Source organism: Accipiter gentilis, chromosome 15 (assembly GCF_929443795.1).
Source record: "Accipiter gentilis chromosome 15, bAccGen1.1, whole genome shotgun sequence".
Lineage (NCBI taxonomy): Eukaryota > Metazoa > Chordata > Aves > Accipitriformes > Accipitridae > Astur > Astur gentilis.
In genome coordinates this window covers 1423599-1444515 of record NC_064894.1, presented here as the reverse complement: position 1 = coordinate 1444515, position 20917 = coordinate 1423599, and the positions used below count along the sequence as shown (strand labels likewise).

At 46.5% G+C, this 20917-nt stretch overlaps 1 protein-coding gene and 1 long non-coding RNA gene across 2 annotated transcripts in view; both read left to right on the top strand.

Annotated features, from left to right (window-relative positions):
- Window positions 1-20917, top strand: part of LGSN (lengsin, lens protein with glutamine synthetase domain) — a 102246-nt gene that overhangs the window by 49791 nt on the left and 31538 nt on the right. The window lies entirely within an intron of this gene.
- Window positions 12412-18221, top strand: LOC126046179 (uncharacterized). Its single transcript, XR_007508247.1, has 3 exons — window positions 12412-12857; window positions 13882-16581; window positions 17273-18221. It is a non-coding gene; the product is annotated as an uncharacterized LOC126046179 (long non-coding RNA).

Here is a 20917-nt window from a genome sequence, read left to right as displayed (position 1 = left end):
ACGAGCAACTCAATATTCAGGAGTGAACGGTGAGGAAAGCTGCTCTAAAGTAATTTCTTTGACCTCCAGAACCAGTGGTGTTTCTTTAGCACTTTGTTTTGCTTTTTGCTAATCAGTTTCTGCATCCGTAATGCTGGCTGCTTTGTTCTACTGTAAACCCTGGAGTTTCTGGAGTGCGCTCTGTCTTTGTGCCTGGATGGGGGCATGTGTGTGCAGGTGGCTTAGAAAATGATACCCCAGCGTTGCACCACTGTTTCATTCCTGGAAGGGAAGCTTCTTGTACTACGTCCTCTCACAGCCCATGAATATGACCATGTGTGCTCCTATTTGCCTCAATAAACCAAGAAGAAAATCTTTAGAAAGCTTGCAGCAAAGGGAGTTGATTGTTTAGCTAAAGAATATTTTCTTTACTGACCTCAGAAAGGTAATCAAAACACATTCCAATACAAATCTTTTGCCTGCGGAAAACTCAGACTCTTGGATGAGGAATGTAAATTAAATAAAAGGCATCAAACAGGCTACGGGCAGACACCCCTTCTGAATGTACCAGTCTCGGCTGAAGCCATTAAGGGCCCCAAAGGTACCACCTAATTGTTTGTGACTTGGCTGCCAAAAGGCTTGCGCATTCCTTTTCTAATCTACTTTCAGGCAAGAGGGAGGAGATAGTTGGTGGCAGTGGTGATACAAGAGGGCGGACCAGCCCAGACACCCTTGCCTGCAGTAAATCAGGGATTGCCAGACAGATGGGAGCAACCAACCTGGGACTGCCAATGTTTTCGGCCACCTAAGCAGATGTTCACCCTTGCCTAATTTGTTAGCTTTGTAATGCTACCTTTTCGCTTTCGTGTACTTTGTGACCTGAGCCCCTTTACGTTTGTTTCAGGTGTGGTGCAAATATAGTGGGGTACAAATGTACTCCATTGTGGGCATTAGCAAATTAGGTGGTGATGAGTAATCTGTGCTTTCAGATTCTCTCTTGAGAACCGGTCTGAAACACAGCTTAACAGATGTGCCAAGCAGAAAATAAGCTATATCAAAGTGGAGTATCGAACAATAATTATCTTGCAATTTGATTAAAATAAATTTCAACTACCAATTGCTCCTCCTCCAGATTTCTCAATATTACCTCTGACGTGAAATCTATGAGCCTGTCTTCTAACTGAACGTGGCTAGATTGGGAGAACTGGTATTTTTTTTACCTCCTTTTTCCTTATGTGTATCTGAATCTTTGATATGTATAAATATACACTTTTGTATACAGAAGTGAACTATTTGCTTGTCTCTGTTGTGTCCTACTCAGGTTTATAAAGTATAAACTATCAGGACAGATATCAAATCTTCCATATGTTTCACTGAAATACCAGTGAAAATTTAATCTGATTTATCATCTCTTAAAAGTTCTTCCTTCGGTTAAGTTGCATTAACACTTTCTGTTCATGGAAAATACCATACAACAATTTAGTGTATGATCCTACAGATGTGAAAGATGCCATGTGCCGCCATAGGTAGATAGTATTTGTGATGATGAGGTTGTATTATTTTAGTGACTTTAGAAGCTCCAAGAGAATTGCACACAGAAAAAGAATTTCAGAAAGTCAGCTAAATGCAGTGAATTAGCAAAAAATACCAGGTGTAAGGGATCTATCTTTGACTCAGTTATTGGTTTTGTTTGGCATTTCACATTGAAACAAAAGATCACATCAGAGCTAAGTAAGTCAGACGGCACTCTTACAAGATGCCATACACGTTCCTGCCAAGGTCAGCAACCTACACAAATTACGCTCCCCCAAAACCAGGCTACAATACTCTAATCAATCTCAAATGAGCCTAACAAAACAGACACATTTTTTGTAAGGTGGGGTTTTTTTCCTTTAGTCTAACTGAGGATTGATTTGTGTTATAGAATATTTTCCAATGGGCAGAAAAAAACACTCTATTGATTTGTTACCACATCTTGCTCCTTCTAAATATCTTAGATGTGTGGTTGTTACTTTGCCACTATTGCAGGCCTGTCACGGAGGAGCAAATCTCTGGCAATTTTCCGCAGTGTTATCTGAGCCAGAGTCGCTTTTGACCTCTGAAGAAAAGGTGGAGGTTTCCAAAGATTTAGAAAAGTATTTTCAGCAAGATGGACACTGACCACAGCCTGGTCACCAACTCCACGCTTTGTTCAATGGCTGAATCTCTGGCATGGGGAGACTCACAGCGGGCAAGCACATCCCCTTGGGGTTCCCCGGTCCTGAGTTCCCTTTGAAGGAATACCTACCTTTGCTCAACAGCCTGGGAATTAGAGCACTTGCCCAGGAAATGCAAGACCTTGGCCATCGCCCGTGTTCTGGGAGATGCTGAAACCACACCTTCCTTGGCTCAGAGTCTGGGCAGCACCTCATCATCTACGGGGCGGGTGAAGGTGGACCACAGCGCAGAAGAGACTGCAGAAGATTCATGGAGCCAGGAAGAGAAAAACTCACGGGGAGTGGGGAAATGTCTGTTCCCAATACTGTTTGTGCTTTTGATCCCGTCTCTCTTAAATGGGCAGTGCACAGGCAGAACTCAGCTCAGGAACCAGAATGAGAAACACTGTCTCAAAAAGGCTGTAGGCGTATGTGCCTTCTGGTTTACCCTGTCAGGCTAGTACGCACTTTAAGGCACCAAATTGCGGACAAACTGGGTACAGACAAGGGCCCGAGGGTCCCGTTCCAGCCCAGCAGCTGTAACAGTGGGCGCAGGCGAGGGAATGGCAGCAGCAGGAGAGGTCACTGCTGGTCCAGGCACATCCAGCCCCAAAATCCAGGCTGTAGGTAAGTGGGATGGATTTCAGCCACTGTGGCTCTAGTCCCCTTGAATTTGTCCATGAACCGTCATCACACAAATGATGTGTAATATTGTTGGACTTCATTGAAGCCCACGGGGAAAAAGTTGTGAAGGCGGATGTTAAAAAAGCAGTTTATTACAGATACGGGCCTATTAAATTGAAGGACATTAAGTGGTGAAATAAATTATTAAGAAAAATCAAAACTAACAGACAATTGCAGGCATTCTCTTGGGGAGAAATCTATTTTCTTCTCAGCCACAAGCTCAGTAATGGTGAGACATGATCCCTTTAATGCTGTTTGAAATGTAAAAGCACTTGTACTAGATCACGTTGTATGAACTGTGTACACTCTAACACTGCATTCAAAGATAAATATTGCAGTGTTGTACCAGAACCACATACACAAACTTTTCTCTGGGAAAGTTCCGCACCCCTTTGTATAAAGAACTGATTTTATCACCTCAGAAAATTCTTCTAAAGTTAGTCAATGTTGTTACGATTTTGCAAAAACACTCGTGTTGTGTTTGTCCTCATTAGCAAGCTAAGAGGTGCTCCTCCTTAGCATTCAGATCCAGCTCCAACACTTCAGTGAACAGGGTAATAATGAAGAGAAAATGGGAGAAAGAAGCTTCCCTCCTTTAAGAGATTGTTTAGCTATGAAGACATTAATAGCAGTCACGGGGGATCTGAACCAAGGCTCTGTCTTCAGAAACTTCCCAGATGATAATGGCACAAAGAAGTCAGAGCCAGATTTAAATAAAAATGTAGTAGAATCCTATGGGCAGCTCCAGGTCCTAAGATCCAAGAACCCTCACATTTTAAATCCAGATCTGAATCTTTTACAGTGCAGACCCAGGCTAATGTAGCAACCTTCAGTTTAATGCAGTCAAATTAATCTTGGGATCCACATTTTTAATTTAATTTTTTTTTTTTTTTTATTTGGTCAAACAGAAATGAGGTTTATACAATTGCATGTACTGAGGTTACTCTGCATATATGGTGATTTTCTGAATCCTCCCTAATAACCAGAAAGTCCTGTCTGTTTTCTACTACTTTTGGCAAAATGGTAGAGATCTCAAAAATAATTAAGCTCCAAGTTTTATGCAAATAAATGAACAGTTAGAGGACAGGAAGTCTGTTAATTAAAGCCTGCAGTAGAAATTTATGCTCCATTAGAATGTGCATGAAAAACGAGCCTGGAGCCTGGAATGAAAAACGCCATTCGGACAGCACAGTTTGTGAAAAGCAGTGCTTCCAGTGCTCACATCTGGCCAAAGTCAATCAAGTACAAGGCACAAATTTATAGGAAACCAAGCTTTATTAGCTTCAATGTTCAGGAAGATAATTGTTTTACTTAGTAAACAATTTATTCCTTCATTTTTTTTGCAGTCTGATGTGCCTCTGCTTTTGGCTGGGTTTGGGAGCAGAAATGCAGTAACACTGTGAGAAAGGCCAAGGCATTTCTGAGCCAGTCTAAAGCAGAAAGTCTGGGCAGTCATGTGAAAATAAATTTGTTATGAGATTTGCAGCCCAGCTTCTAAATCAAATAGGTTTTGATAATAAGCAGCCATTATAGTGTGTCTTGTTCCGTTCTTTCTTTGGGTTGTTTCTAGATGGCTGTCACCTTAGTATAAGATATATTGATTCTAATTATCTAGTCTAAGACTTTTTGTTTTCCGTGATACATCATTTACAAAGAAACGCCTCACTGCTAGAGCTTAAACCACTTTGTTCCTTCTTCACATTCTGATTGAGAAAACGCTTTTTCCTGGTTGCTGTATCAGAATGTCTGCTAACCGTGCAACTCTGTGTCAGAGTGTCTGCAAGGGAACTGTATAGACGTGCATATGCAGTTAGTCTTCACGGAGCAAAATCTGTCCAATTACGCAGCTCTTTCCAAATGCTTATGTCCGAGGAAGCCAATATCACTGAAGCCCAACCACAAGTTTGATCAAAGTGCAGTTTATGACTGTGTCAGCATTGCAAATGTACGACTGAGTCAGACAATTTTTGTCTCCTTTCTCCTCTGTTTTTCTGCAATGCACAGTAAATCAAATTTAATGTTTCTAGCATGCAAATGGTAGCCTCAGTAACTACTCTTTAAGCTTAAGAATATTTGCAGTGGGATTTCCTAAAAGGCTTCGTAGAAAAAAAGGCTCATTGTTTGAAGCCCAATTCATCTTTTGGTTAAGACTGATCAAAATAGTTTATACAGATTTTCATAAGCTTTTTGCTCACACTGTGTATTATTTGCCTTAGTGATCGCAGCTGAAAAGCACGATTTTAATAAAGAAGGTGAATAAGTAGATTAAAGTAGGTTGCAGGGGCTGCCTCATTCCAATGGTAAACAAAGTAAACTGGTTTAATCAAGGCGAGTTAGGTTATATATAGCATCCGCATTATCATTACTTCATTTGCTTATTGATTTACTTTCATATTTAAAGTAGCCGACGTACCACAGATGGTAAGAAAGATTACTTTTTAATTACCAGCTGAGCTCCCTGATACGTTTTTACAGTTTCTTCTGATGAAGTAAGGAGTTGCTGTAAACTCTAATTCTAATTAGCATCCCCCAAACACCCAGGAATCAAGAATTTGTTTACGAGCCCCTATAAGGAGTGACCGAGCTAATCGCCTCTCTGAGTATACCCCTCGTGCAAGGGCAAATCCATGCTGCTGCAAAGGGCTGTGCTAACTGCAGACTGATTTTATTGACTCAGTTCTTTAGCATTAGGTGAAAGAAGGGGTGGGAAGGAGACTGGCAATGCTGGTATCTCAGGCCACGTGTGCAAGGAGACACATCAGGGTAGGGTTGAATGGGCTCCGGGGCTCGGAGCTGGGAGGCAATTTTGCCGCGGGGTGTAGCGGCCACCGACCGCAGAGGATTCCGGAGGTTTCTGGCTTTGTTAAAATCACGCGAGTGTATTCCACGCAACTGCGTTCCTGCAAGTGCTGGCGGGAAGGTGCCGGTGACCCCGGCCGCTCTGTCGCTGCTGCTGCGGGTTGATCCAGGCCGCGGGGATGCCGCTCCCCCCGAGCCGCCCGTGCTCCTCGGGAACCTCCAGCACGTACAAGATGGCCCGTGTGAGCGCGTGGGCGCGGGCGCGTGGTTGCTGCCAGCCTTGATACTCATCGACAAGCAACGGTACGCGCCAGCCCGACGCCAGCGCCGTCCTTCTGGGGAAGGAAGAGTCACTTTATACGAAAACGTACGCGCGAAGGGACTCGGCTGCTTTTCCCGGGGCCTCTAAAGCTTCTCCGGGGCCTCTCCCGCAGGGAGCGTTCCCAACCTTTTGCCCCTGGACAGAGGGCGGCTGCGCCCCGGCGCCGCAGCCCCACGGTCGGGAGCCGCCGCCGGGGCCCCCGAGGCCGGGGCCGCTGCGGCTCGGCAGGCTCCGCCGCGGGGCGCTGCCGGCCTGATGCGCCCGGTCCGGCGCCCGGCGGGCGTTCGAGCGGGGGGGGCTTCCAGGCCGGGGGCCGATCCCGGCGGCCGCCGCTCCCGAGGGACGCCCGTAACCGTGGCGACGCCGTTGCCTGGCGACGCCGCCTGCGGCGGCCGACTCTGTGTCTGTCCCCGCTCCTGCTCCTGTCCCCGCTCCTGTCCCTGCTCCTGCTCCTGTCCCCGCTCCTGTCCCTGCTCCTGCTCCTGCTCCTGTCCCTGCTCCTGTCCCTGCTCTTGTCCCTGTCCCTGTCCCTGCTCCTGTCCCTGCCCCCGCTCCTGTCCCTGCTCCTGTCCCCGCTCCTGTCCCTGCTCCCGCTGCTGTCCCTGCTCCTGTCCCTGATCCTGTCCCTGTCCCCGCTCCTGTCCCTGCTCCTGTCCCTGCTCCTGTCCCTGCTCCCGCTCCTGTCCCTGCTCCTGTCCCTGCTCCTGCTCCTGTCCCTGCTCCTGTCCCTGCTCCTGTCCCCGCTCCTGTCCCTGCTCCTGTCCCTGCTCCTGTCCCTGCTCCCGCTCCTGTCCCTGCTCCTGTCCCTGCTCGTGTCCCCGCTCCTGTCCCTGCTCCTGTCCCTGTCCCTGCTCCTGTCCCTGCTCCCGCTCCTGTCCCTGCTCCTGTCCCTGTCCCTGCTCCTGTCCCTGCTCCCGCTCCTGTCCCTGCTCCTGTCCCTGTCCCTGCTCCTGTCCCTGCTCCTGTCCCTGCTCCCGCTCCTGTCCCTGCTCCTGTCCTTGCTCCCGCTCCTGTCCCCGCTCCTGTCCCTGCTCCTGTCCCTGCTCCCGCTCCTGTCCCTGCTCCTGTCCCCGCTCCTGTCCCTGCTCCTGTCCCTGCTCCTGTCCCCGCTCCTGTCCCTGCTCCTGCTCCCACTCCCATTCCTGCTCCCACTCCCGCCGCTGCTCCCACTCCCGCCCCTGCTCCCACTCCCATTTCTGCTCCCACTCCCATTCCTGCTCCCACTCCCGCCCCTGCTCCCACTCCCACCGCTGCTCCCACTCCCATTCCTGCTCCCACTCCCGCCCCTGCTCCCACTCCCGCCGCTGCTCCCACTCCCGCCCCTGCTCCCACTCCCATTCCTGCTCCCACTCCCGCCCCTGCTCCCACTCCCGCCACTGCTCCCACTCCCATTCCTGCTCCCACTCCCATTCCTGCTCCCACTCCCGCCCCTGCTCCCACTCCTGCCGCTGCTCCCACTCCCATTCCTGCTCCCACTCCCGCCGCTGCTCCCACTCCCGCCCCTGCTCCCACTCCCATTCCTGCTCCCACTCCCGCCCCTGCTCCCACTCCCACCGCTGCTCCCACTCCCGCCCCTGCTCCCACTCCCATTCCTGCTCCCACTCCCGCCCCTGCTCCCACTCCCGCCGCTGCTCCCACTCCCATTCCTGCTCCCACTGCCATTCCTGCTCCCACTCCCGCCGCGGCTCCCACTCCCGCCCCTGCGCCTGCGCGCGCTGTGCAGCACAGCCCCGGCCAGCTGCCCCCCGGAGCAGGTCCCTTGGCGTAGGACGGGTGGGTTTGGGCTGACCGGACAGTCCGGGAGGGCAGCGTTGGAGCTGGTCTGTTTATCTGCAGAAAAGGGAGGGGGAGGGGGCCGAAGTCGGGGCTCTCTTACAGCAGCACCAGCCCAGTTGTGGCTTAAGGCAGGATGTGACTCGGTCTGTTGCTGTAAGACACAAGCGTGCGCAAAAGTTCATTTGGGGCCGGATTCGAGGGTATCGAGTAGTTTCTCAGCCCGGACACAGAACCAGTGCTAACGAACTAGGGCCTGGCTCCTTCGCTGCGTGAACTGCAGCATTACTGCGTTTAGAAACAAGTAATGCCCGCTGATGTTGTTTCAGAAGCAGAAAATGCCTTTCTTTTATAAATGAGATTCAAACCCACACTTACAAAGAGGCCACGAGTTAGGTGCTCCCTATTATGTCAATTTAATCTGAGTTAATTGCAATTCAGAACAATGAGTTTTCCTGGCCTTGGTTAGGAAGGGCTTCTCAAATGCCGCTGTTTCACGCACGCCGTGGCTCACCGGCCTCCGGTGCTGGTATGCAGCGGGCCTCGGCTGGAGTCCCGGCCTTGGGCTCTGCCTTTCAGAGCATTTCCTCACACCGGTGACTTGCGACCGCTTTTCACCTGAGCGCTCAGGAAGGTATTTGTGGTCTGGCTGGATTGCTTACACAAGCAGGAGGACAAATCGCTTATGTGAGTCAGGCGCTTTGGGTGCAATCTTTGTCTGTCTGTAAATAGGGATGCCCTTGTCTTCCTCGTCAGCCTGCCCCTCTGCAGCACGCAACAAAGCCATTGCCTTGCAGGAGGAACAGACAAACGAAAATAGTTTGTGTGCTTACAGCCCTGAATTTGCCCTTCCAAGCAGTGTTGTGCTGAACATCAGCTCCTTTAGGAGCTTCCTTTCTGGAGTATTGATCTGTTTTCTGCCCCTGGTACATACAGATGTGCAGTCCGGTTAATATGCTTTTGCTGTAAGCTCTTGGAAGCACCGTTGTTCTCCTCCAGTTAATTCTTGCTCACGACTGCCTTGACGTTAGTGCCACAGGTGGTGTCTCTTATGCTAAATCTTCCAGAGTAACAAACTCAGTCATCTGCAGTGCTGGGTCATTAACGTGGTCCCTGGTGGGGCTGGATCAGCTCGGACTTCTCCCGGCAGTTCCCGGGCACTACGTGGGAGTTGGTACAGAGCAGAGGCTATTCCCTCTAGGCAGTTTGGAAGCAGCTCCCATGCTTTGGAGAGAACGAGTGGTCAGCAGGGCCGGCATGGGACATTCTGGTCTGGCCGGTTTCGGTGTCAGAGAGAAGTTCTGGGTGTGTTTAATCTTCTGTAAAGTAGTGGTAGTGCTTTAACTGGTTTATTCCCGCAGGTTGCTTACTTGCCAGCTCTGGAGCAGGTTCAGCCTGATCACTTTTTGCAGAGGTACAGACAAGTACGTGACTCTCATTCTGCTACGTTTCCCGAGATCCGCTCAGAAAATCAGAAACTTGCAAAACCTATGTCAGCGGTTAGGGTGCAGTCGTTGGCAGTTCGGGTGCAGATGTTCTTCAGCTGATGTCTCTTAGGGTGAACAACTCAGTTTCAGGGCGCTTTCCTGTTTCCGTGGGGATGCTAGACTAGAAAGGACCACCGAGATCCACTGAACGATGTTCATCTGCGTTTATCTGTTAATTCTTGTGTTGTAATTAGATTGGTAGCAGTAGGGGGCTTGTCAAGCGCATGGTAAATAAGAGTTACGGTTCAAGACTGCAAAGAAGTCCTACAGTTCAGTAAGGAAGGCGATAGCAAGGACCTTAGCCAAACAAGGGCTCCGTGCTGCCCAGTGTGGTGCTGGTGTCCTTGTACAGTGAGGAAAGAAGGGACTTCTTGCTCACTTGGAAGCTTGTCCAGATTCTTTGTAAGAAGTGCATTTCTCCTTCATTTCTGTGCCTCTTCCAGAACCTACTGAAACTTTTCATTGTTTTTCTCCTTATTTCCCATTGCGATCGCACGTCAGGACTACTCTCAAATCACACCCTTCCTCTCTTTCTGTCTGTATATCCTACGCTTAGCATTAGAGTTGTGTTTTTTTCATTCTACATGCTGTTCCTTGTAAAAGGCTTCCTGGTTGAATAGAATTTGTTTTTCTGTGTTAATTTAGGATAATAGTTCCCCTTGCCCCGTTTGCAGCCCACATACTGATGCAACTTCCCCTTGTTTTGTACCCAGATACGTATTGCCACAGTACTTTTTAATAAAATGATGTAGGACTGTTTACAAAAGAGTGCTTCTGTGGTATCGCACTGCTTTCACAGGAAGCTTAACAGCTTGCAGAACAGTAAGTGGCAAATGTTTAGTGCAACATTATGCCAGCTTGAGGACAAACTGTTCCTCTCAGGAATGTTTTCAGGCTTAAATGAGAGGAAAATCCCCCTTGCAGAATGTGAATTCTTGGAGGGGGCAGGGAGTGACTGCCACTTCTGTGCCTTGCCAGCAGCTCCGGTTCTCAAGCACCTTCCAAGGCTTTTTTCGATCAGCTGGAGCGTATGCTCAGCAGCCAGGAGTGATAAAGCTGTGACTGGCTTTTCCGGAGGAGCGAGGATTCCTCTTTCGTGGATGAGGCAGTAAATCTTCCAGCCTGCCTCAGACAGCCAATGTTGGCTTGTGCCCACAGAGACCGGGAGGGTGCTGGGGCAGACGTGAGGCCGTGGCAAAGCTATTAATGGGAGTAAGCAAAGACTAGCAGCATAGCTGAAAACAGCGTGAGGCGGAACAATTCCGAACTTAAAGAGTAATGAGTCAGACTGAAATATGTGGCGCTTCAGCCATGGATGCGAGTCACTCATCCAGAAGATAAGTGGATATTAATGAATTAATGATTAGTTTGACTAACCGCTGAAAGGAGTTGAATTTAACACCGTTCTCTCTGTTAATCCCCCTAAGCGGTAAAAAAATCTTTGGCGAGTGGGGTCCGCCTATCAGCGGTATTCTTCATCTCTGGACCGCAACCTCGGGTCAAAATATTCTGCTGGCTTTCTGTGGCTGTTGGGTCTTGGGCTCATTAACGGGGAACTGCGTGGCCGTTACCTGTCCGTGGACCGGGGACTTCCAGATGGGTGGCTGAGCTGTACGGTGTGCTGTAGCTTGAAGGCACAAGAAAATGTGTGGTGTGCTTTCTGTTTTATATCCAGTCTTTCTGGCAAGGCAGCAGTGAGGTGCTCTAAAGCTGACAGGGTGCTCAGGCGATGCGGCGGATTCGCCATAGGGAAAGTACAGGGAGCTGCAGCTCACGGCTCTCAGAAAGTCCCAACAGTGCCTGAAGGCTCTGTAGAGGCTGAATGGACGTCAGCCCCCCGTGCCCCAGTCGTCCACCTCTGGGATGTGGTCTGGTAAGGGGGGGAAAGAGGAACAGGATGAAAAACTCGTCAGATGAAGCCTGCGATCTGATAAAGAAATGCCGTCCTTCATGCTAGTAAGGGGTGTCTCCAGTAAATCATGGCAAGTAGAGTCTGGCCAGGAAGCTTTCTAGGAGGCGAAGGGGGTAAGAGCTTCTAGATCATAAGGCTCCTGAAGCCATAGTTAGAGCTCAGTATGCAGCAAAGAACGCTTTTACGTTCACGATAAAGTGAATGATCACGTTTCAGTGTTTCTCATGAAAAAAAATAAGTTTTCTATGGAACATCCAGATTTCGCAGCAACCGTGTTTGCCACGAAAAGCTGTTTTTCCAGCATTCCCCCTTCACACGTCTGCGTAAGCTTCCGCCGTGTCTGAGGGAGGCAGCAGGGGCGCTCCGTGGAGGACCCACCGCCCGCCTTGGGGTGCTGCTGGTGCGCCGAGGGACCGCGGTCTGGGCCGGGCGCCCGGGTTGCCTTCGGCTGGAGGCTGGGGGGAGCGGAGGCATTCCCAGGCTTTGGCTGGGCAAGGATTTAGGCAGGGTCAGCGTGTGCCTTCGGACCTGCTGGAAAGTGTCCCACAGCTTAAACAGCCGGAAAGCATCACTTGGTGACTTGGCCGTGAGTTGCAAACTGGGTAGGTGAACAGCCTTTGCAAACCAGCAACAGCAGAAGACTTTCTAGAGGAGGTACAGTGGCCAGAGGTAGGCTGAGAAGATTAACTTACATGACCATAAAAACGTTCAGAAACAGACATTTCAGCGCTCCAAAATTTCAGAGGGCCAGTACATGAAGAAGTAGGGGGTTTATACAGAAAGGATTTTAGTTTTTCAAGCACACAGAAGCATTTTGGGGAAGAAGAACTTACTAGAAGAGCCTCCTTGATACCTCTGGAACTAGACTGTGGACGTGGAGTTTGGCAAGCTTTTGAGGGATCATTTGAAAAGTCCAAAAAATCCTTTAAATCATGTGGAAATCCTTCTTCAAATGGAAATCCTGCCTTAGTAAAGAAAAAGGAAAGAGCATGGCTGATGAAATGCTTGCCTCTAACATAGAGGATGTACTGAGAAATTTAAAGAAAACATCACATTATGACATACCATCCATTTTTCATGTGGATTTCCAGCAGTAGTAACTGTTTAAAGTTGTTTAGTTGTTTTGCTGGGTTTTTTTCAGGTGATCAAATTATGCCTGTGTTGAGTGATAGGAAACATCATAATGAGGACATATGAGATGGCCTGTACTTCCCCTCACATCTTTGGCAGCAGTTAGTCGGTATTGATAAAAAGAAAAGACTGGACTTGAAAATTAAAAACTGAGTTCAAGACCTTCATTATGAGAAAGTGAAGATTAAAAGGACAGTAGCTTTGATTGCAGTATTATGCCTCTGCAAATTAATGTTAAGTGTCTGAAGCTTCATTAGGCACAAAAACATCAAAGATGGAGGCATTTTCATAATGTTATTTTGATCACTAAAAACTAGCAATATGTTTTATTCTCACAGAAAATTAATTTCTAACAACGCTTCTTTCTTTGTGGCAGTTTTGCAATGGCTACACCCACTTGTGCAAGAAAATGAGAACAAGTATGCTAGTCAAATAAAATGTATTGGTTTGGTTTTTTTTTTTTAGTATCTTCTACAAGCAGTAGTCATATGCCTGCATCCTGGATTCACTTACAGATGACATTAAGACTCCAAAGCAGGACTGCAGGAAGCAACAGGAGTCTGAAAGCAGCAAAGGTCAGTAAGTTTTTGTGCTGTGCTGTTTTCCCCCCATTTTTATTAGAAACAGTTGTGTGAAAGGTCTACTCCTGGCACCCATTTATCTCCTGTGTAACTCATCATAAACATGTATGTGAAAATAGTATTCTTCATGACAGTCTACTGCAATGTCTCATACACCTTTATGATGTTCATAGAAAAAGAATTCATTTTTGCTGCAGTAGTGTGGTAGATAGTAACTAGTTAGTAGTAACTAACATGTTTTATTGCTCTTCAAAGATGAAAATTATTAAATGAATGCAAAAAAAATGGTGGTCTTATGAATAATTCTCAAAGAATAAAAATCCTGTTTTCATGCAAATGTTTATTTTCATAATAATAAAAATGAGAGCAATGATACCCGCCCCCCCCATAACTGCACCATAAAAAGAGAATGCTTTTCTCAAAAAGTGTTTCCACAAAGCAACAGAGGTTCTCTGAAGGAGCCATATTCAATGCACAGAAGTGGATTTGATTCAGATAAGCAAAACCAATTACTAATTGTCATTTCTTGAACAGATTGTTTATAGGTGCCTCTTGTGTGCTGTGGGTTCCCTGTCCCATAAACTAATACAGCAATGAGATAATATAGGCAATCTGCATCAAGCCACTTCTGATGAAACTGATTTTAGTGGGGTAAAGGCATTTCAGTAGCATGAAGGGCTTTTGGAAAGGAGGACTCCCATAGGAATCCACAGCATTGCCTTTTAAATTTTGATATTGCAGCTATTTATTAGCTCCAGGCACAGGATGTCTGGTGCAAGCCATAACAAAGTCTGTACAGTGAAAAATCTGTTTTCCTAAATATTCATAAAAGAACTTAATACAAAACCCCATCAGCCTAAAGTTTTTATCATAATAAAACTTTGTAAGTCTCAAGTATTTCCTGTGTTCCATGGTAGCATCGAATCTCTTTGACTAATTAAATAGGTTCACCTCTAAGAAAGCTTTGTTTGTCATCACGTTCCTGGAGTAGTTGGTTTCTTTTATGTTCTCACTTTAGGCTTAGTTACGAGACTGAAAAGAGGAGCTAAAATGAAGAACATCTGCCTGAAGGCAGCCAAGAAAAAACTGCAGGCAAACCCAGAAAAACAGGCTGAAGACATGGACAGACCGGAATAGAAGTAGCCATGACAGATGAGTCACCTAGTTCAATAAAGAGCAAACCTGAGATGGACACCCTATTAGCTACCCAGAGATTAAAACAGAATAAACAAACCCCTTTAGAACAATGCGAAAAGCTTTCCGGACTCTCAGTGGTGTGTTGGAAAAGATGCTTTTAAACAGGCATTAAACATAAGCAACAGATATCAAAGCTTCTCAAATTGCCAACAAGAAAACACAGTGTTGTGTTTTCAGTCCTTGGAGCAACTGACTGGCAGGGACAGAAACACCGTGTTCTTCGAGGGGGTTCGTCCTGCCCCCAGGACTTCATTAGAACTATACACAAAAGAGCTGAAGCAGGCGAGGTAAACAAAACTAGAAACCGTTTCTTCTCTTAAAATCCAAACGCAAGTTAAAGTACATTGAGGAAAGAATTTGGTTTCATTTGTTCTCTGCTGTCCTGCCATTGCCTAGTAACATTTTCAAACAGTGCTGGCTGCTACTTGGAATCAGAATTAGGAGGAGGCTTGACTTTCTTCCCTCAAAGCAAATATTGGCTTTTTGGTGAAAAATTGGATGCTGAAGGTCTGAGCCTGACCTCATCAATTTTCAACCTCAAGCTTTCATGTTTAAAACCATGTTTTTTCAATGTGGAGTGCTACTTTCATGCCTTGTGGGAACTGCAGCTCAATTGCTCGTATCCCATTTTCTTTCACGATTTCCAGTGAAAATGCAACATCTCACATGAAAAATGATCACATTTTAGTGTTTAGTAGAAGCAATTTTCTTCTGGAAACAAACCAACCAAACACGGAAACTTTTCACAAGGCAAGGCATGTTGGAATTCAAGCTTGTGATGCATGAAAAGCAAAGACTGCCTCTGCTAGCCACTTGCAAAGCTGTGGTAAAGTCACCTGACTTTGCCAAAAATATAATTTAGGGTGAAGGGTCAAGCTGCGAAGGCAGAAGCGAGGCATCACTGCACCTAGAGTTGCCTCCGAAACCTTAATTTAGCTACCATGGGAATCCATTTTCTGCATGCAATGTAAGAGGCAAAAAAGGGGACGAATAGAATGTGATTACATAATTAAAGACCGTATTGAATTGTAATTGCACGAGGGAACAGAATAAAGGCTGCCAGGAAATAATTTATCTGGCGTTTCCTAACTTCCAGTGTCAGACCTCAGTTCCTCCGCCTGCATTCCCCGCCGGACGGTCACCCACCAGCTGCGGTCCCACAGTTGCGCGGCTGTGTTAAGGTAGCGTGGTGCCAAGCGAACGTATTCAAGCACTCGTCTGCGCTTTTTGAGTCGAGCAGGCTAAAACAACTGAAGTGCCTGCGAGAGCGGCTGCTAAAGCCACTCTCCAGCATCTGGACTGAAGCTGGCCAACATCTGTGTGGCTGACAGCACAAGCAGAGCTTGCTTAGGAGCAGCAGCACTTAAAAAAGTAAATGACAGCAAAAGGGCTTGCAAGCTAAGCAATATTCTTTTTGCATATTGGTTTGGAAGTTAATTCCTTAGCTGTTTGCTTGAAAAGATGACTGAAACAACTTGTGTTACGTGACGGTGTAAGAATCCCCACCATGAGATTTGAACCCTCGGTTGTTTTTCACATCACCGATATTGAAGCTTGACAGGCCTTTGGACAACAGGAGTCTGTTGTTCTTTGTGGGCGTAGAAGTCCATGCGCTAGTGCTTCGATGCCCTCCTGAAGGAGAAACAGCGATTCTTCTGTGGAGTGAAGTTGTGCTCTGCGTGGGACTTCTTGACTGAGGCTGGGTAGCCGTGCCCTCCTCTCAAAGGATGGCTGCAGAAGGGCCCTTGCTCGGTGTTTGCCACCCCTGCTCCTCACCCGGAGCTGGAGGTCCTCAGCTCGCGGGGGGGGGGGGGGGCGGGTCGGGTGCTGGGGGCAGGCGGTTCACGGGCTGGAGTGGGATCTGCCTCTCCTTCTTGGGCACGAAAAATGCCCGAGCCTGTAAGAGGTGGCTCAGCTCCTTTTCACCAGAATTCAGTGACGACTCCTACCTTACAATATTAGTGCGTTTACTTATGTTAGTATTGCCACATATCAAAGATTTGGTGGAAAAGATGGTGCGATAAGAACTTCCCGGCGAAGGAGGTGCAATCCTGCTTGGTAAGAGGTGCGGAGGCACGCCCAGCCCCCTGCAGCTGTGTCTCATTGTAGAAACAATCACAGGAAGGTTACTGCAATGACTAAAAAAGTTACAAAAAGAAGGAGACCCTGAAAGCTACCAGTATTTCTCCTAAATTCTTTTAGAGATGCTCTGGTGCAGCTGTGCAAAGGACTCCTTGACTCTCCGTGTGGATGCTGAGTCATTCTGATGTCAAATGCCCGAAGGCTGCAGGAAATTGCAGGTTTGTTGCTGCTGAGTCATTGTGGCGCGTACATCTTGTACCTTCAGCTGGCACGCAGGAAGGACTGATCCCTATCTCGCTCCTCACATGCCTCCTTGTCTCTCAGGGGTTGAGGGCTGCGGGCTGCTTTGGGGATGTTCTAGAGAATGATCCTGGGAATCCCCTGAGATGATGTTTATTTTCTGGTTGCTTCTTGAGCTCCTAAATAAATGGCATGCTAGGTAGGGAATAAATGAATATTATATAGAATGGGTCATTAACGACCCTTCAAACTGTTCTGGTATTTCTATTAAAAGATCCTTTCCCTGCTGCAGTCATGGAAAGAGAAGCAGCAGGGTCAGAACTCTGTGTGTCTGTGCGAGCAGCACCACTTATTATGCACCACTGCAGGCACCAGTGAAGGCAGCCTCCTTTCCCATTATAAAACACTGGTTTTAGTTGTTTATACCTTTTTGAAGCACTGAGTTTAAGCCAAAACTTTTCATACCCTGTCTGTGCCTCTGGCTGAATTCTGTAATATTTCAGCCAAATAATTCAGCTCCTTCAGTGAATGAGCCTAGGAACAAAGTGCCGCTTGGCCCATGTTAATACTTCGAGGTCTTTTCTGTAAAATTCTCCAGCACCACCCTGCTTTGAAGCAGGGATTTTAAGTTTGGCAGAGGGATAGCTCTCCTGTCAAAAATAAGCCTTCCATCACACCTGTGAAAATTCTCCCCAATTTTTTCGAAGTCTTAGTAATTATGTCGATAGGAATTCATACAGGTTCAGGCAAGTTGTGAGAAAGCTGTTACTTCAGGCTTTTTAGAGATCTTCTACAGAAACTAAGGATCACTGCAAACTTCTTTGTCTCTTTAAGGTGTTTGTTATTTTACCCTTAGCTGACCAGACGTGTTATGCGTGCTTTCCCCACAGAGTAAAGGTGCTTCAGTCAAGGACTTTTGGGGAACTCAGAAAAACTTTTCATGCCCTGGGCCGCTTCTAACCCTATACTGGCTTTCTGTACATAGAAGAGGAAGCAACATAGAGTAGTGCTCAGCTGAGAAAAGAAAGAAGTGCAGAAAAGGAGATAGGTGAGACAGGGTCCGTGGGGATGAAAGAGAAGAATAAGGCACAGTTGCAGAATGGAGCCTAAAGATTTCCTGGAGACTGACTGTGGAAAGGGTGGGACCCTGTGTTTTAAGGTCAGAAATGAGCCTGGGAGAAGAGAAGAGGGATGACTGGGTAAAGAGACTGGAAACAACGTGCTGGGAATATAGGCTGGGACTAGGAGGACAAGGAAAGGAGTGTAGTACCTTGAATTATGGAAGGAGAGACAGATGGTGGAAAGAGGTTACGAGAGGAAAAGCAGAGCAATTTTTAAAGAAGAAGTAACAGAAAAGTTGCCAGACAGTATTTGTCTCTGGAGGTTGGAACTCAAGATGTTGGAGATTCTTCTTTCAGTACAAACAAATACTTGTGGAAACCTGAAGGGAAAAGTTAGGATGTTTATCTGCAAGTTGAAGTGTTATATATAAATGAGTTTTCTACCTAAAATTCGTAGTTATAAACCCAGCCCACGTAGATAGTGACCAATAGTTGTGATGACTAGTAACAATGTTTTTACCTAGCTTCTAAGAAAGAACTTATAAAAAGTTATCATCTAATTTATAAAAGCAATTGCTGCCCTGAAATGAAGTATCATTGACACTAGTTTTGCCATATTCCTTCTCTCCTGGAACCAGTAAGGAGGGAAGGTTCACTCTCCAAAGCTCTCCCAAGGGGTACCTCTGTGAAGCTGCAGGTCCTGGGGCAGCGCGTGGCGAGCAGCACCACGTTCCTCTGCGAGCAGTCGTCCCTCCTGAGCAGAAGTTGTGGGACACAATCTGGCAGCCGAAGTCTTTCAGAGGCTCATGGCGCAGATCATAGGCAATTCATAGCAATTTGGAGAGGCTGAAGCACCATAGGAGGCTAGAACATTTTATAGCCTCCTGTGCGCTCTACTGTCTCTACCGCCTTTTGCCCTGTTGGACCGTCAGCCTGAACGTAAACCCGTATAGGAATATGGCCGAAACAGCTCTGGCATCCTGAGGTTAACTGGAACTGCGCAACTTGTGCCTTTATGTCTAATCTCTCGTGCCTTCCCAAACCGGTCTGGCATATCTAAGCCACTTATTAGGAATGGCGCCTGGCCTGTGCTAAGCCCCGAACTGTGCCAAGGCATTGCTGAGTGGAATGGCACCTGGCACGTGGGCACGTACCAAACCCACGCCAGGCTCACCGGTGGCGGGCGGTGTCATAATAGCCCACTGTTGCCAAAGAAGAGCCGTGGGCCACGAGCACGCTGTTAGAGGGCCTCCCAAACTGATCCCGTTATGGGCCTTCAGTCCGCTCATCTGCTGCGCGCGTGGATGTTTCCAGACCGTTGTCTGGAGGTCTGTCAGGGTATGAATCATCCTCACAGGCTTGATTAAAAGACCAGTAGTGATAATACATAAACCTATTTGTGTAGCCTTGGCCCAGCGGTATTTCAATGGATAGGGTAGAAACGCTAAGTGTGTGTATTGTAAGGCATCAGGGACAGCACACTTCACTTCACTCTGTCCAGTTCCTTTCCTATTCTAGATAATGAGTATTTAATTCAGTGGTTCAGCCTTGCAGATGTTTGCTTCAAGTATGACAAATGATAAATGACATTTGTGGAATCTGCTGATATTACCTGACACAAGTAAATGGGCAAAATGGCAGCACCACGGTGAAAAACAATCACTATATTCTCGGCTGCAGTACGTGCTACTGTACATGTTAACTTAGATGGTTGGTTTTTACAGCCAAACCTCTTTACTACAGTTGCAGATACAGTCCCAGTAACAGTACACTAGATAAAAAGCCTCTGATTCTTTCCTCCCCCTTCTAGGTACAGACAGTATTATTACCTGGGAAAAATGCGTAAGAAAGATATGCAGAGGTGTATGGGAGTAAATCTGCTTTCCAGGACTACTGTGCTTTGCTTTACTGAAAACTTATCCAGATTACATGTCACTTTTATAAATGCCATATATGAGGCAGCTACATGTTTCCATTCTCCAATTGACCTATTAGGTGCTGAAAACCCCATTAGACCTGCTCCGTAAAGACCCTTACAGGTGGTAGGAAGGAACTCAGACAGGCACTTCAGAGCGACCCAGTAACCCTCACTGTTTAAAAGTATTTTCAGCAAGCTTTTGCTGCAGTTTTTTGAAAACTCTTTAACGTTGATACCAATGCAGTTTCCTTGAGAGGAACAGAAAAACTTTTGCTGCTGTGATTTGAGACAAGTTTGGGGTTTTTTTTAATAAATAGATCAGTCAACCTAATTCAGCACTGAAGTAGCAATATGAGCAAAAAACCGGCGTAAATGTGTCTTGTCATCAGACCAGTCTTACCTGGGACTGAAATACTATGATGCATTTAATAATAATTGCATGGCCGTTGCATGATGTCATCCCAAGACACAGTTAAGACTAGGTTTTTAGGGCCTTCCATATCTTAACATGCTTTTTACCTGAATCATAACTTCAAATTATCATAGCTTTTTTATTTGGATATAAACAGAGTGGAATGACATTTAACATTACTGGATCAAATCTTAAAGCTTATGAAAAGCCCTTCCGCTAGCACCAGTTGTAATGGGATTCAGAGTCTGGTTTTACCTGGTATCTGAAATTGCATATTGGGTCCATGGGAGATTTAAAAAAAAATCCCTCTGTTATCTAACTCTCATTTAAGTCACAGGCTGTTTGGGTCACCTGTCTCTGTGAGCACTGATAAATTGATGAGTTTGTATTCGGATGAAATTTGGTATCAGAGGATCATCAGCAATAAGAGCAATAAATTGTGTAGGTGAATATTTCAAACAGCATCTATTTGCCTTTATGAATTTGACCCTAACTCCTTAGGTAACTCCTTAGGCCATGAAAGAGAAGTTACTTAAACTGATTGCACGAACTCCTGTGGTGTTAAACTAGAGATGGAGCAATTAAATAGAAAGTCACATCTCTTCTGAGTTCCTGAAATATTTAGAGATGCTAGTTCCCATTCATCTGTTCCTATCTGTTTAACTGTATTTATTTTTCCAAGTTTGGCAAAACTAAACCCTAAGCTTTCAAGTACAGCTCTTCCGAGAGTTCTCCTTGAGACTAGCAACACTAGTGTCATGAGTCTTGTAAGAATTGCTTTCTAATGAGATTTTTCAGCTGTGATGGCAGACTAATGGCATGGAAATAGGACTACAGCCAGCTTGAACGCTGTTAGCAAAGTATTGAAGTACCTCAGAGTGAAAACCTTTTGCAGATATGTGTTTAAGATATAGAAAGTTTTCTTTTCTTCATTAGTTTTGGGGTACCACCTAGAGACGCTGAATATCCATGCCTAAAAGTCCACACTTTGCCTGACATAGAGGTGATCTGAGAAGAGGCTGACCTTAATTGAAATGGATGTTGGTTGCTGTTGCCACTTACCCCCTCCTTCATTCCTTTTCTAAAAGTGTTTAACAAGTTCTGATTTAATTTTAACATGGGGAGAACCACACTGAAATAGTGA